The sequence below is a fragment of the Dicentrarchus labrax genome, unplaced genomic scaffold (assembly GCF_905237075.1).
Source record: "Dicentrarchus labrax unplaced genomic scaffold, dlabrax2021, whole genome shotgun sequence".
NCBI lineage: Eukaryota > Metazoa > Chordata > Actinopteri > Moronidae > Dicentrarchus > Dicentrarchus labrax.
The window spans coordinates 27,268,568-27,281,216 of record NW_026136721.1 but is presented as its reverse complement, the minus strand read 5'-3'; the positions used below and the strand labels follow the sequence as shown (position 1 = coordinate 27,281,216).

At 41.0% G+C, this 12,649-nt stretch overlaps 1 protein-coding gene across 6 annotated transcripts in view; it reads left to right on the top strand.

Annotated features, from left to right (window-relative positions):
* The window catches only part of gab1 (GRB2-associated binding protein 1), a 51,332-nt gene that overhangs the window by 18,598 nt on the left and 20,085 nt on the right, over nt 1-12,649 (top strand). Inside the window, exon 1 of one of the 6 annotated variants that reach the window (XM_051384311.1) lies at nt 6,182-6,340. The exons of 4 other annotated variants lie outside the window; for them this stretch is intronic. The gene's annotated coding sequence lies outside the window, so the exon portion shown is untranslated. Of the gene's footprint in view, nt 1-6,181; nt 6,341-11,242; nt 11,481-12,649 lie in introns of those variants that run through there. One more of the 6 variants, XM_051384312.1, reaches the window with a different exon arrangement.

The following is a 12,649-nucleotide window of genomic DNA, read 5'->3' as shown; positions in this document are numbered from 1 at the left end:
TTAGTCTCAGCAGAAGGTCAGAGACGGACTGAACTATCCAACAATTTTTCTTCAACATTAGTATGGTAGAGTTTGTTTCGGGCAATAGCACACCAATAATATGGAAGACAGGAAGTGAAATGAAGCTTGATGACTCTTATGTAACCTGAACAACGGTGTTTGGGGCATTGAGTTGTCAAGAGCACTGCAAGCTGCTCTTTGGTTCAGTGTTACGTCCCAAGTAATCCTTTTCAGTGAATCATGGAGGAATAACTGATTGTAAAGTAACAGCCTGAAAATGAATGATCACAATAGAGTGTATGAATGACTGTCAATGATAAAAAAACAAGTGCTCCAAAGGATGACCGGAGAAGCGATAGCCTTGCTTTCGCTAAGAAATGGCCATCACGAGTGCTGCCACTTCAAGCGTTTGCAGTGACAGCGCTTGTGTGAGGAGAACTTTGACTTTGCAATATTGCATTTCAGAAAGAAATCTTGGGAAACAGCAAACTGAAAGAGTGAGCAAAGTCCATTCTCTTAGCATAATTACTTCGTCTTCTCTCGAAGCCTTTGTTTTGCAATCAGGTGTCACTTTGTTTTGATGGTTAGTGGCAAGCTCAGTGCTTAGTTGTTGTACCCATATGCTTTATAGGCTATTATTATGTTCTTTCACCTGACAGTCTTGAGATATTTATTACTTCTTTTTACCAGTGTGTCTACAGCTCTTATGCAGCCGTTTGACTACTACATAAGTAGCTCCACTCTCTCTCTATATTTCTTTTTAAGTATAAATATTACAGTGGTAGCTGTTTCTATAATTCTTTTCACCAGTGCCAGCTGTTTGCCCACAAATTATTATGAGAAGCAGCTAGCACACGGGATACAGTTTCTTTCAAATGTGGGCTGAGACATATATAAACAAATGGTATCATGGCACACGGGTGAGTCAGGGGTAAAACAGTCACTGTAGATGCAGTGGTATGCCTGGCCTGGTCATTTTTGTAATGAACAGAACTGGAAGTGTTTGCAGGTGGGAGCCCTTGTCTTTAGGTATAAAAAGGTGATGGCACTAGACAAGGACATGTTTAACTATTTCTGCAGCTAGAGTAATGCTGCTGCATGTATACAGTATATATGCAGTACGTTGCATTGCACAATTTCTGTCCAAAGAGGATGAGTCTCTCACTCATAGAATTAACATCAGATAGGGATTCTTAACCACTTCCTCCAACACAGTTTAAAAAAAAAATCTTGCAGCAAGTCATCAACTTTCGTTACTGAGTTTTCAGAGTCCAGGTGTGATGTGTGTTTTTTCCACTTGAAGTATAAGAGGTCAAATTATTTCAGACCAGCTGGTGTAGGATTCCCTTTAGTGAGTCTGTCTAGAGGAAATACAGGCTATCAATGTCTAGTTACCCCGTTTGGGGGTCTGAATCAAATCCACAATTTTCTGCACAGCTTATGAGACATTAGCTACTCACATAATGTTAATATAGAAGAAGTTCTAAAGTTAGCGCTTGACCGACCCCCAAACACAAGCACAGTGACAAAAAGAGGCAAAACAGGAAATCTTTTTGCCCAGAGTGTGTGTTGGGACCAGATGACCAGGAAGATAAAAAGCGCTAACAAAGTGGAAACTTCCACTAAGGGATGTTATTTTGCTTTGTGTGTGTTTTTCTCTCCTTTTCTCCGTTTCACAAAGCCCCATGTTTCCTGGAAAACACGGTAAGAGGTAGTTGATTCAGTTTTGATGAAAAAGCTAATACTGTGAGTGCTGAACAGTTTCCTACATTATACGTAACTACTGACGCTTCTGTGCTCCCTCAGTCATACATGATGTGCAGTTGTGTTAATGTTTAAACCGACTCCATGTGAGTTAATGCTTTACCCTGTGAGTACGGTTTAAGTCTGAACCTAACCTGCCTGAAAGCTGTGTAGTGAGGCCGTGGGGGGGGGGGGGGGCAGATGTCAAATGTGCCTGGCAGAAAATTGATTGAGTCATCACTGATTTCTGAAAATAAACAAGCCCCATCGCACTCGGCTACAGCGCAGAACCACTGAGCCGTCCTTCACTTCCTCATGCTCTCATCTGCTCTATCTTCCCCACCTTCTCCCTCTCACTCACTCACTCTCTCTCTTGGTCTTTCCCTCCCTCTGCCTGTGGATACTCTAATGAATGATATGGAATGATTACTTGACTGAGAGTTCCTGTCCCCGCCCTACAAGAAAGAGTTAGTGCAGCAACGACTGCAATTACACAGTTGCCTATCCAAGACATTGGAGTTAAAAGCGGTGCCGTGGTCCTGGGCCGTGTGGAATAGGTACAAAGAACCATAGAACTTGTTGACTTGAACACGTCTCTGACAAAGCCTCAGAGAATATAACACCTGCTGTTGAAAACCTCGGTAAGCAATGCAACACTATTATCACTCTGCAGATATTATTTGTCAAAGTTTTGTGCAGAGAGCTGTTGTTGTTGATAATGGTTTAAACCTTGTTCAATTATTCCAATATGTGCTTCTGTTTTGAAACCTAATGACTGGGTAGTTGCTGTTTCTGATCTCCGCCAGAATGTTTAGTTTTCATGTGAAATGGTTTGAAAAAATCATGACATTGTCTTGTTATTAGGTCACCTGCAAAACCCATGAATTAAAAACACCTGTTTGCCGCTCAGATGGTCTTTTCATGAGAATGTTGGTCTTTGTGTGCTCTGTTTGAAAAGATACCAAGGTCTGTGTTCTTTGGACAGTTACCGTAGGTTGTTAGGGCTGGGGTCAGATGGCGCCTGGCTGGGTGAGAATTTCACAGCTGCACATGAAAGAGGAGCGACTGTGGGATGGTAAATTGAGGGAGAGAGTGAGGGATTGTGTAGACAATAACCGGGGAGAACTTGACTTGTTTTGATCATAGGTGCTCCTTATGAATCAATATACTGTTGATGAGCAGCATGCATATAGGATGTCAGCTTGCTGATGTACCTTTCACTCTTAAGAGGAGCTCTTAATGTAGATGCTGCCTTTGACAGTTGGTGTTTAGAAAAGTAGCTTTCACTTTCTGACTTTTAAGCATTTGGTAATATCAGATAGTGTTAACAGAACGGGGCACAATCTGGGCTATTTTTAAAGCACACAGAAAACAGGCACACATGCACACTGTCTTTACATTACACAGCAGATGTCAGTTTGCTAGTTTATTTCTGGCATAGCAGGAATGCACAAGTGTTACCTTGAAAGTATATGCCCAGCTGCATAAAACAACTGCTCTGTTTTTAGGTATGGAGCTAATTTGTTTGGCATTGAAGCCTGTGCAGAGGCTGCTGCTGGCTCGCATTGCTGCACCAGTGTCTGTACCAAACCACATTAACTTTCAATCTGGCCACTTATAATAGTTTCATATAATCATACATTAAAGAAATTCTTATATTGAGATTGTGGTTCTAAATAATGTTATTAATAATAATAAAAAAAATGAACATTTGCATCTGTTGCAGCATGTACTACATCTACAGAATTTTTTTAATTTTATTTTAATCATAGGATTATGATCTTGTAAAGTACAGCCATTTGACTCCATGGATGAACATGAGATAGAAGGTCAAATTTACTCTAGTTTGACCTCCTACCTCTGTTATCTAAATCAAGATAATGCTTATACAATGCAATATTTATATATATATGTTATTGCTTTATTCATTTTGTTTGTTGTCCACCCCTGTTCTGCATTATGATTCATGTGGATGCATCAGACACAAAACCATTTGAGTTGACATTTTTCAGGACTGACATTTCCCAGCTGTACACTGGCACAATGTGCAGCCACAGAATGAGGAAGCATCAAAGTCATTAGAAATGATTGCTGCTTCGAGTCCATCCAAATCCTTAGTTACGTGTGTGTGTGTGTGTGTGTGTGTGTGTGTGTGTGTGTGTGTGTGTGTGTGTGTGTGTGTGTGATGATCTGTCTTGTGATGATTTATGCAAAACATAAACTAGAACTTGGATAAAAAAGGGCACCTACAGTATTATAGGCCTTGGTGCGACCATGTAAGGTTAGTCATTTGCAGAAAAGGATATACAGTTTCTGAGGAATTCTGGATCATGAGCTGTGTGGTTCTTCTGGAAGAATTGAGACTTGAGATTCTCACTGTTGTGTCTCTGACCTGTGTGGGAAGATGGGGCACTTGCACACAAAGCAAGGATGTGATGTTTCAGTTTAACAAAGATTTGTTCTTGTTTTCTCTTGGAGAGGAGAGAAGTGAAGAGGTTGACTCTCACATGGGAGCAGTGCTATGCTGCGGACACGGATAATAATTGATAAGTTCAGAACCAGTTGGGACTTGGGAGTTACGTTTTTGCTGTGGGTGTTTCTAAGATGGACATGCAAGGGTTCAGTAGGACACACAGGCACACCTAAGCTAATGTTGCTGTTACTTAAGTAATGTTGCCTGGGTGGTCCTATCTTTAGCTTGTTTTCACTCTATTTCTCTTGGTTAATTCCTCTGCTGCCTTTGACCTCAATCCTATTATGGGTGTAAAGAAAAGAGACTCTATATTTCCTACCTTCTTTATTTGGACAATCAGTCTTTGTCAGTTGTTCTCCTGGATCCAGTATAAACATACAGGACAGTATACTTTTACAATAGTTAGCTGCTGCATTATTGGAGCATGACATTTAAATTCAATCTCAAATTTGTTGGACAAGATAATTAAATAATAATTAATTTACCTTGTTGATTTTATATAGCAAGTTGTCCATCTACACCTCTGTTGCTGGGATTTGAACACTGCCGTGGTTCGTGTAAAAAGTAGTTAAAAGTACTTCTATTTATGCAGAAAGGTGCAGTCTGCAGTGCTCTCATGTGTGACTTTGCTTCCATAGGCCTGCCTGGCAACGTAATTTGTCTTTGTGCTGTAGAGTGTGCACTTTGGTATTACAGAACAACATGATGAAAAACTCATTATTATTTCAACATGCAGTTTGTACGTCACTGAAATGTTAAAATAACTACATCAAACCTGCATGTTAAGATAGATTACAAAGCAGGGGAGTGGATTTTCAAAGCAGTGCCTCAATATTGGGTGGAAATCTGGGTAAAACCTTTATTACATTTTTCTGCACTGTGTAAGGCCTTCTTATCTGTTGACTTAAAAGACCCCCAGTTACTGACTAGCTGTCTTTGCAGCATTAGCAAGGAAGAGCTTTTGTGAAGGAGGCATGTAGAGGAAGCTGTCCATGCTGTGGCATATCTGACCTTTTTTATTGAGAGTACAGATGGGAAACAGAATCATAAAGTCTCCACAGGAAGCCAGAGGAAGGCTCAGATCCAGGGAAGAGGATGGAGCCTTCAGATGCAACAGAACAGAAAAAAAAAAGAAATTCAAGGAAGGAGATTTGTCAGTGATTAGGAGCTCTGCGCAGACCTTCAATTAGCAAAGGAGACGAACAAAGGAATATTTCAGTGCTGTAATCTGGGGACAGGGCTGCATCGCTAGAACCATCAGCTCAACCAACATGAGTGGTGAGACGAGACAGATTTTAAAGCCTCCATGAAATGCTGTCTTTACTTCCTTAATGTGATGTATTTCGTCTTGAAACAGGATGTCGTATAAGGCATAACACAGTGAAAGATCATTCTAAATCAGTGTCATTTAGGGAAAGAAAGGCATTCGGACAGTCCAGGTAATCACTTAATATGTGCTTTGCCACAGTAATTGAGGGTCTAAGGATAGTGCGCACTTTATATATGCTGTATATAATATAAAGGCCCTTTTAGGAAAAATTTGTGATTCTCGTCTTTGGGTTATGTAGATAAAATTTTCACTTCTGAATAAGCGTTTCATAGTGTGTAATTTGGTTAAAATGGGCCTGTCAAAGCTGCTGCTGCTTTGTGCCCTTTAATCTAAAAGCTGTGTCACATCAGCTCTGTGGTTTTTGCAATAAAACTGGAAAATGAAACATTAATTCAGTAATAGTTGATGGTAATGATGACCAAAAGTATAAAAATAAAAACCAGATTTGAACAGAAATGGAATAATATTGTTGGTGAAAGCAACACTGTTATTTGTTGGGGTGCACTCCCACTTCATTTCTCAAGTAGCACACCCTCTAGTCTCCCCTAGTCCCACCCCCTCTGATTTACCAGTGGCAGTTAAGAGGGTCTGTGACAACCTGATTACATAGAAGAGGAAGTCAGAGGAGGGAGAGGTCACAAACTACAGACCCTCACACACACTGCAGCACATGATAAAGTCAGAAGGGGCAAACAACAACAAAAACAACATGACACTTGCTTACTCACTTTCAGTAACAGAAGTAACTAAAGTCCCAGAATGAAAACAGCTCCTGTGGATATACAGATGGCAAGGTAGGCTCACTGTTTTTCACTCAAGCTCTGAAAAACATCTGTCGTGGATTATCTACAAACATTTGCGGGAATATTTAGTAGTTTAGTAGTAACTGTTTTTGTTTATTTTATCATTGATGATTCTTGGTGATGATGGTTAGTGTTTGGGCTAACTGGAAAACGTTCCTCCTCAAATCACATGCATGTTTGTGTCTCTCTATGGAACATTTTCCCTACATACAGGTAGAGGCAAAGTGCTCATTAGTTCACCAAAGCTTGTTTAGAGCCTGTAATGTCAATTCCCATTCGAGTTTGGATCCAGTTACATCATTTATTTACTTTTACCTATGAAACTGAATGATAGTTCAATTTACACTGCCTGGGTTTTGTTGACTTTAACTTCAAACATGAACTAACAGGTTATGCACAAGCAAAAACAGTACCATGCTTAATGTCTGAAATGGACTGAATTAAGTTAATGAAGTGTAGATCTGTTCAAACATCACCGGTGTCTATAGTCCATCTACACCACGACTTTACATTTGAGGACATAGTTGTAATACTTAAAATAATACAAATATTTGAATTGAATCTCTTGCAACCTCGTTCTTTTACAGGTAAACAAGAAGACATCTTGAAATTAGCTCTACCTTCCTGTGCATATGGTTAAAGTAGCTCGTTTGTTGTTGTGGTGTTAGCCAGGCAGTTCTTTACTTTCTTCATTGTGAATAGAATATTGAGCTTCCCACCTGCTATGGATGTTCATGTCAGGGTGAGCCATTCATTGGGTTATCTAACAAGCCTCCATCATGTGTGACTGTGATCTGAACAGAACGAGTGAGTGATATAATTGGCTGACTATTAACCACTGTCCAGGATGCTGGACCTCAGGCATGCACATCGTTCATGGAAATCCCCTCTCCTTCCAGCAGGCGGAGGGCTGATGACGTTGGCCGAAAAGCCTCACTTAGCCAAAGGCCATGGACTCTTACTTGACGTTAACTGCCCTCTCTGGTGCTCAAGGATGTAAAAATAGCCTTTTAGCAAGAATCCCAGTCATGTCTCGCTAACAAAGACTGATTTATACAAGTTGCGGCACTAAGCATAGAGGAGCTTTTGTCCCTCCCCTCCTTCTCCTTCTGCAGACCTCGTCACCAAGGCCATGAGCGCCAAAACCTCTGACGCTCTTGACACTCCTCTCTTAGAACAGCCTTTGTTCAGCATAGTCCCACCGTCCTGATAGTGAGGCTTAGGGAAGCACTGTGGTCTACAAAATTGCGTATTTGTTTACTGCATTTGTGTCAGATTGCAGTGTCATGGAAATATTTCGTAATTGTTTTTTTTTTTGCTTGTCTGCGTCAGCAAACGCAATTATTTTAAATTCAGGCATTTGCTCAAATAATTGAAACAAACCCGCTATATGTCCAAACACGGCAGAAAGGGAAAGATGGGGTGAATTGCCAATCATAGTTCGAAGCAAACAAACAAAACAAACAAAAACAGTATCCCTGTTTTAGTGTTGCTGGAGTCATCCACTGGCTCATCCTTACTAACTTCCAGCTCATATAAGCATACTGGGACTTGAAAACCCATTTGTTTAGGAACATGACAGTCTTAAATGTTTAGAACTGAAGTCATTTTAACATTGTGCACTGAAGCTTTTGCAACAAATCAGATCAGAAGATTAAAATGTCCTCTGATATAGCAGTGCTTTCACGTAAATTTTTCCACATGAACGCTGAGTGAGATTACTGCACCTGATGCTTCATTTAAATTTTTCTCACCTCACTCTAAGCATCCTTATTCCTTCTAACGAGACAGAGACTGCTGAAGAGTACACAAATAAATACTGACACACTGGTGACTGTTGTATGTTTAATTTCCTGCTTGAGAGAGATAGATTGTGTGAGTATGAATCCCGTGCAAGAGAGACCTTTTTATATCAACGGACCATAAAATGTGGTCAGTTTTCTGTGCGTCCATAAAACGTACTGAGATTGTGTGATTTTATGGCAGATTTGTTCTGTTATCACTGAAATCTTGACCTTCACTCCTTCGTCTTCACCCTGTGCTCATCCTGCGCCCCGTCTCTCTCTCGCTCTATCCCTTGAGCTGTGTTTTTCTGAGGAACAAACAGAGAAGCTGTCCTAGTTAGGATGAGTCAGTGCAGCTGGGGTGCAGGTCATTTACCCACAGCCCACTCAGACGGGACAGATGGCCTGGCCACTCGCATGCTGCTAAGTGCTAACTATGCATCCAGAGCCTGTGAGCTAAGCTAATGCTATCACCTAATGGGTGAACTGGAGAAAGGTCAACTAATGCTATTAAAACACTGATCTACTGTATGTAGAGATTAATACATCACCAGGCAAAATGATGAAAAATATTATCAGTCAGACCTGTTATTTACATCCACCAAGGTATTGGAAAGTGTGACCTCTTTTAGTTATTTTATATGCCTTGTGCTGCTGAGTCTGCTGCTGAAATGCACAATAATAATACTTTCTTCTTGCTAATCGTTTTTTCTTGATGGTTCACGTTGGGGCTTATAATCAGTTACACATATGTCAAAAATAAACTATGTACTTGCACTGATGGCAGTGTGAGCACAGGGGGTGAGAGAGTCTCCTCTAATGTGTCACTTAAGTTAGTGTCTGATGTGCAGTCTATGAATATTGTTGATGCTGAGGTTCTGCTAAATATAGAGTATGGTATGGATTGTGTACAGAGATATTCTCTATTTATGTGTAGTCCTCGTCATTCTCTTTTTTGTCTTCTTTTTTTAATTGGCTGTGATCCCCTGAGTGGGGGGTCTAATGTAGTAGTAGAACAGCTGTGCACAGATTCTCCTCCCAGGGTGCAGCAAAGTTTTAGCTGTGTATCATGGTATATAGAAGATGTATCGATCTGGGATATATACACACTGCTATCGGCAGGTCTTTTGCTATGTGTCAAATATGGTAACACACCCACACAATAGATACTGGCCTTTTAAAAGAAGCATGGAAACCTAAGTGTCTGTGTGCACTTCACTTAGCCATGCTTATCTGGTTGCCTCTTTGCTTTCAAGGAATAAAACTGCATGATACTCTCCAAACTGTTAACTGTTGATGGGTTGAGTTTTTCTCTGTAAAGTCTTGGAGGAACTATTGGAAGTGTGTTTGCATATTGTCTGTGCATTTGTTTTGATTGTGTGCACATGTAGCACATATATCATAGAGATTACAGTCTGTGGAGTAATGGGTTACCTAGAGTTGTGTGTAAAGTTTGCACAATATTTGAAACATTAAAGCTTTACTGTTTCACAGTGAGCGTAAGCCTGAGATTCCAACCCTTAAGATTAAGTATTGGCAATCTATTTAGTGTCCTTTTAACTGTCCTATAATTGTCTTTGGTCCATTACATTTAATGTGAAAAGCTGGCACATGTGCCTGTATTAGCACCGACTGGCATACATGAATTGCAAAAGACAACATCAGTGTGTCAAAGAAACGGCACCCCTGTCCAAGAGACAGTCATGTATAATGTCCCAACTGCTGCTGCTGCAGAAATATAGAAACCCACAGGCCCATCTCGGTATCATTTACCATTAGAGATATGGAGGCTGAGTTTAAGTATGCAGTTTAACAGCCTGTGATGACAGTACATTCGCATTAGCAATTAGTGCACTTAAAGGCTTTTTAGGCTGCATTAAGCTATCTAAACCATGAAGCACGATTAGCCTTTTAAGTGCAGTAAAGCTGGAGTTGGTGGAGCTTGAACGGTGTTGGCAGGAAGGTTCACCAGCAACTAGTTTCACATATTTATACTAATACATTAGATGAAACTCTTGTTAACAGGAGACTGATTTGGCCACACATTTTTATTTTTAGCAGCGGCAGGCTAAAACATAGCTCATTTCCACTGTCTGTTTGTTCCGCATCTTACTGCATTTGGGAGTCTTGCCATGTCTTTAATAAACACACAGTAGTGCCATATTGTCTCATCTATTTCTCTACTTCTCCTAGTATGGATTTTAACATTGCATGGTACCAAGCAGGACGTTTCCAATGCCTGATATGGTAATGATATGACCCATTTCATTCTTTATTACTGGCAAAAACAATAAAACGCTGAAATGTTGAACAAGCAAAATCTAAGGTGCTGGATTTGATGAGCTGTTTCTTCAGCACAGAGAAAGTAAGAGCTCTCACCCTGCCACTATTTCTTAGTACCATGAACATCACCCAGCCACACAGTCATTCCCCTCTTCTTCTTCTTGAACAGAGTCCTCCTCTGACGTGAGTGATAGTGCTGTATTTTGTTTTCATTTAGTTAAAAATTTGGGGCCAAAGCAATGAAACTTTGGTGATAACAAGTCTAACAAAACCGATGTCCTCAAGGACATTTGTATTGGATTGCATTAACTTTCACTGTGGTTCATAATGTTGTGTCCACGTCCTGTAGATGCAGAGGGTGGTGCTTAATAATGCAGATAATCTCTCTTCTCCATCGTCTCCTCTCTCTGTCTCTCTGAAACCACATTCCGGTAGACATTATTTTCTCCCTTGTTACGCACTTCACCTACTTCTCTCCCCCACCTTTGCCTATGTCATGCTTCAGAGATGTTGGGTCAGGAGGCCTCTGACGGCAGCGTGACTCCACTTAGTTGGCATCTGTGCCCAACACTCCCACCCTCCCTTCCGCTGTCATCGTCTTAGTCAGACCCTCAATGCCCTCTCTGTCTGGCCCCCCTAGGCTCTAGGACCTGGGTGGGCGAATAGAGGGTGTCTTCCTGTGTCTCACCCTATCAGAAAACACACACACAAAAAAAGGGGGGGGATAGAGAGGGAGCTAGCATGGACAGCTGCCATGCTAGGGGAGCCCTCCCCGTCCCAGTCCAGTATCGTCCCATGCCGTCCCATTCCCAACCCTGGGGCTGTGAACACTAGACTCCTACAAGCTGAAGTGGGCTCTGTGATTGTTGAGTGAGCTGAATGGTTCAGAATCTGTTGTTGGTCTACTAAGGAAGATGAGAATGGATGTATACCCTGCAGCCATTAAGTACTGCAAAGCTGTTGGGACTTGAACCATTACTTCGACACAACTGTGGCTACAATGGAATACACAAAACAAAAAGGACTAGATACCTCATCATGTTCTTCATGAGCCTTGACAGGAGGTATGTAACGCTGGACAACTACTCATTATTTGGCAACGGTTTTCTGGTCATCCAGTTCCAGTATGCGTTTGTGGCTTTGGGTTCAAGTCCTCTGGTGTGGTTTGGGTTCTGTCATGTTGATATTCAGTGTGTTCATTCATTGTCAGTGATGAGTCTTGTAAAGCCATGTAAATGAGTAACGTAGCTTCCTTAACCTAGTCTAGAGAGAAACTCGGTTAAGAGTTACATTTCTGCTCAAGAAACATGTTTTTTGGCCACATAAGCAGATTTCCAACAAGTCTGGCACAAGAGTGCACATGTATGATAGATTTTTACATAATATAATTCTGTGGCAGCAATACAGAGGAATGAAAGACAAGATGATTGATAAAAAGTGCATTCTTGTATCCAAAAGTCCAAAGTCCAACCACAAGTGAAGGAAGTACTAAAATGAATCTATACACATCAGTTTCCTCAGCAGAAGTGTGGATTTTTAAATTCACATTCATTTGCAAATTAGGAAAAAACTGTTGTCTCACTACAAGTGCCTGTTATCACACTGCAATGCCAGTCCAAATGCTCTTACAAAAAAAAAGAAAAAGACCACTTCAGGCTGTAGTGCATATCACTAATACACTTTAAATCTGCCTGCATTGGTTCAGAAATATGGTGGGCAGAGGTAGAGGAGAAATCTGATTACTGACCAGCTGCACGTAAATGTGGATTTTACAGTAACCAGGTTATCACAGTGCATGTAAATGTGTTCTCTGACTTCCTGCTTTAACCTGATTTCTCCCACTTTCCTGGCGTCTTGTGTGCCTATAAATGTAATAAGTACCTGTGTGTGCATGTCAGTGAAACGCACCACTCGCATCAGGTGAGAGTGGCTCTCACCGGGGAAGGACAGAATTGTGTTGTGCTGCTTCTTACTCTGGGGAGCGTGTTTATTTTTATGCACGTGTCTGGTACTGAACGGGTGGTACAAGTCAGTGGTATAAAATTGTGCAAGTGTGTATAATTGTGGATGAGGAAAGCTGTGTGAAAGTCCACAGATGGAGGAGAGATGCTCAAGCTACCACACAGCTTGCTATCCTAGCACTACTACTGTCTGTAAACATGCTAATATGGTAGTACAGACACAGTGGATGCAGAATCTCTTCAGGGCTGCTCCTCTTTGAATTGGAAACCAC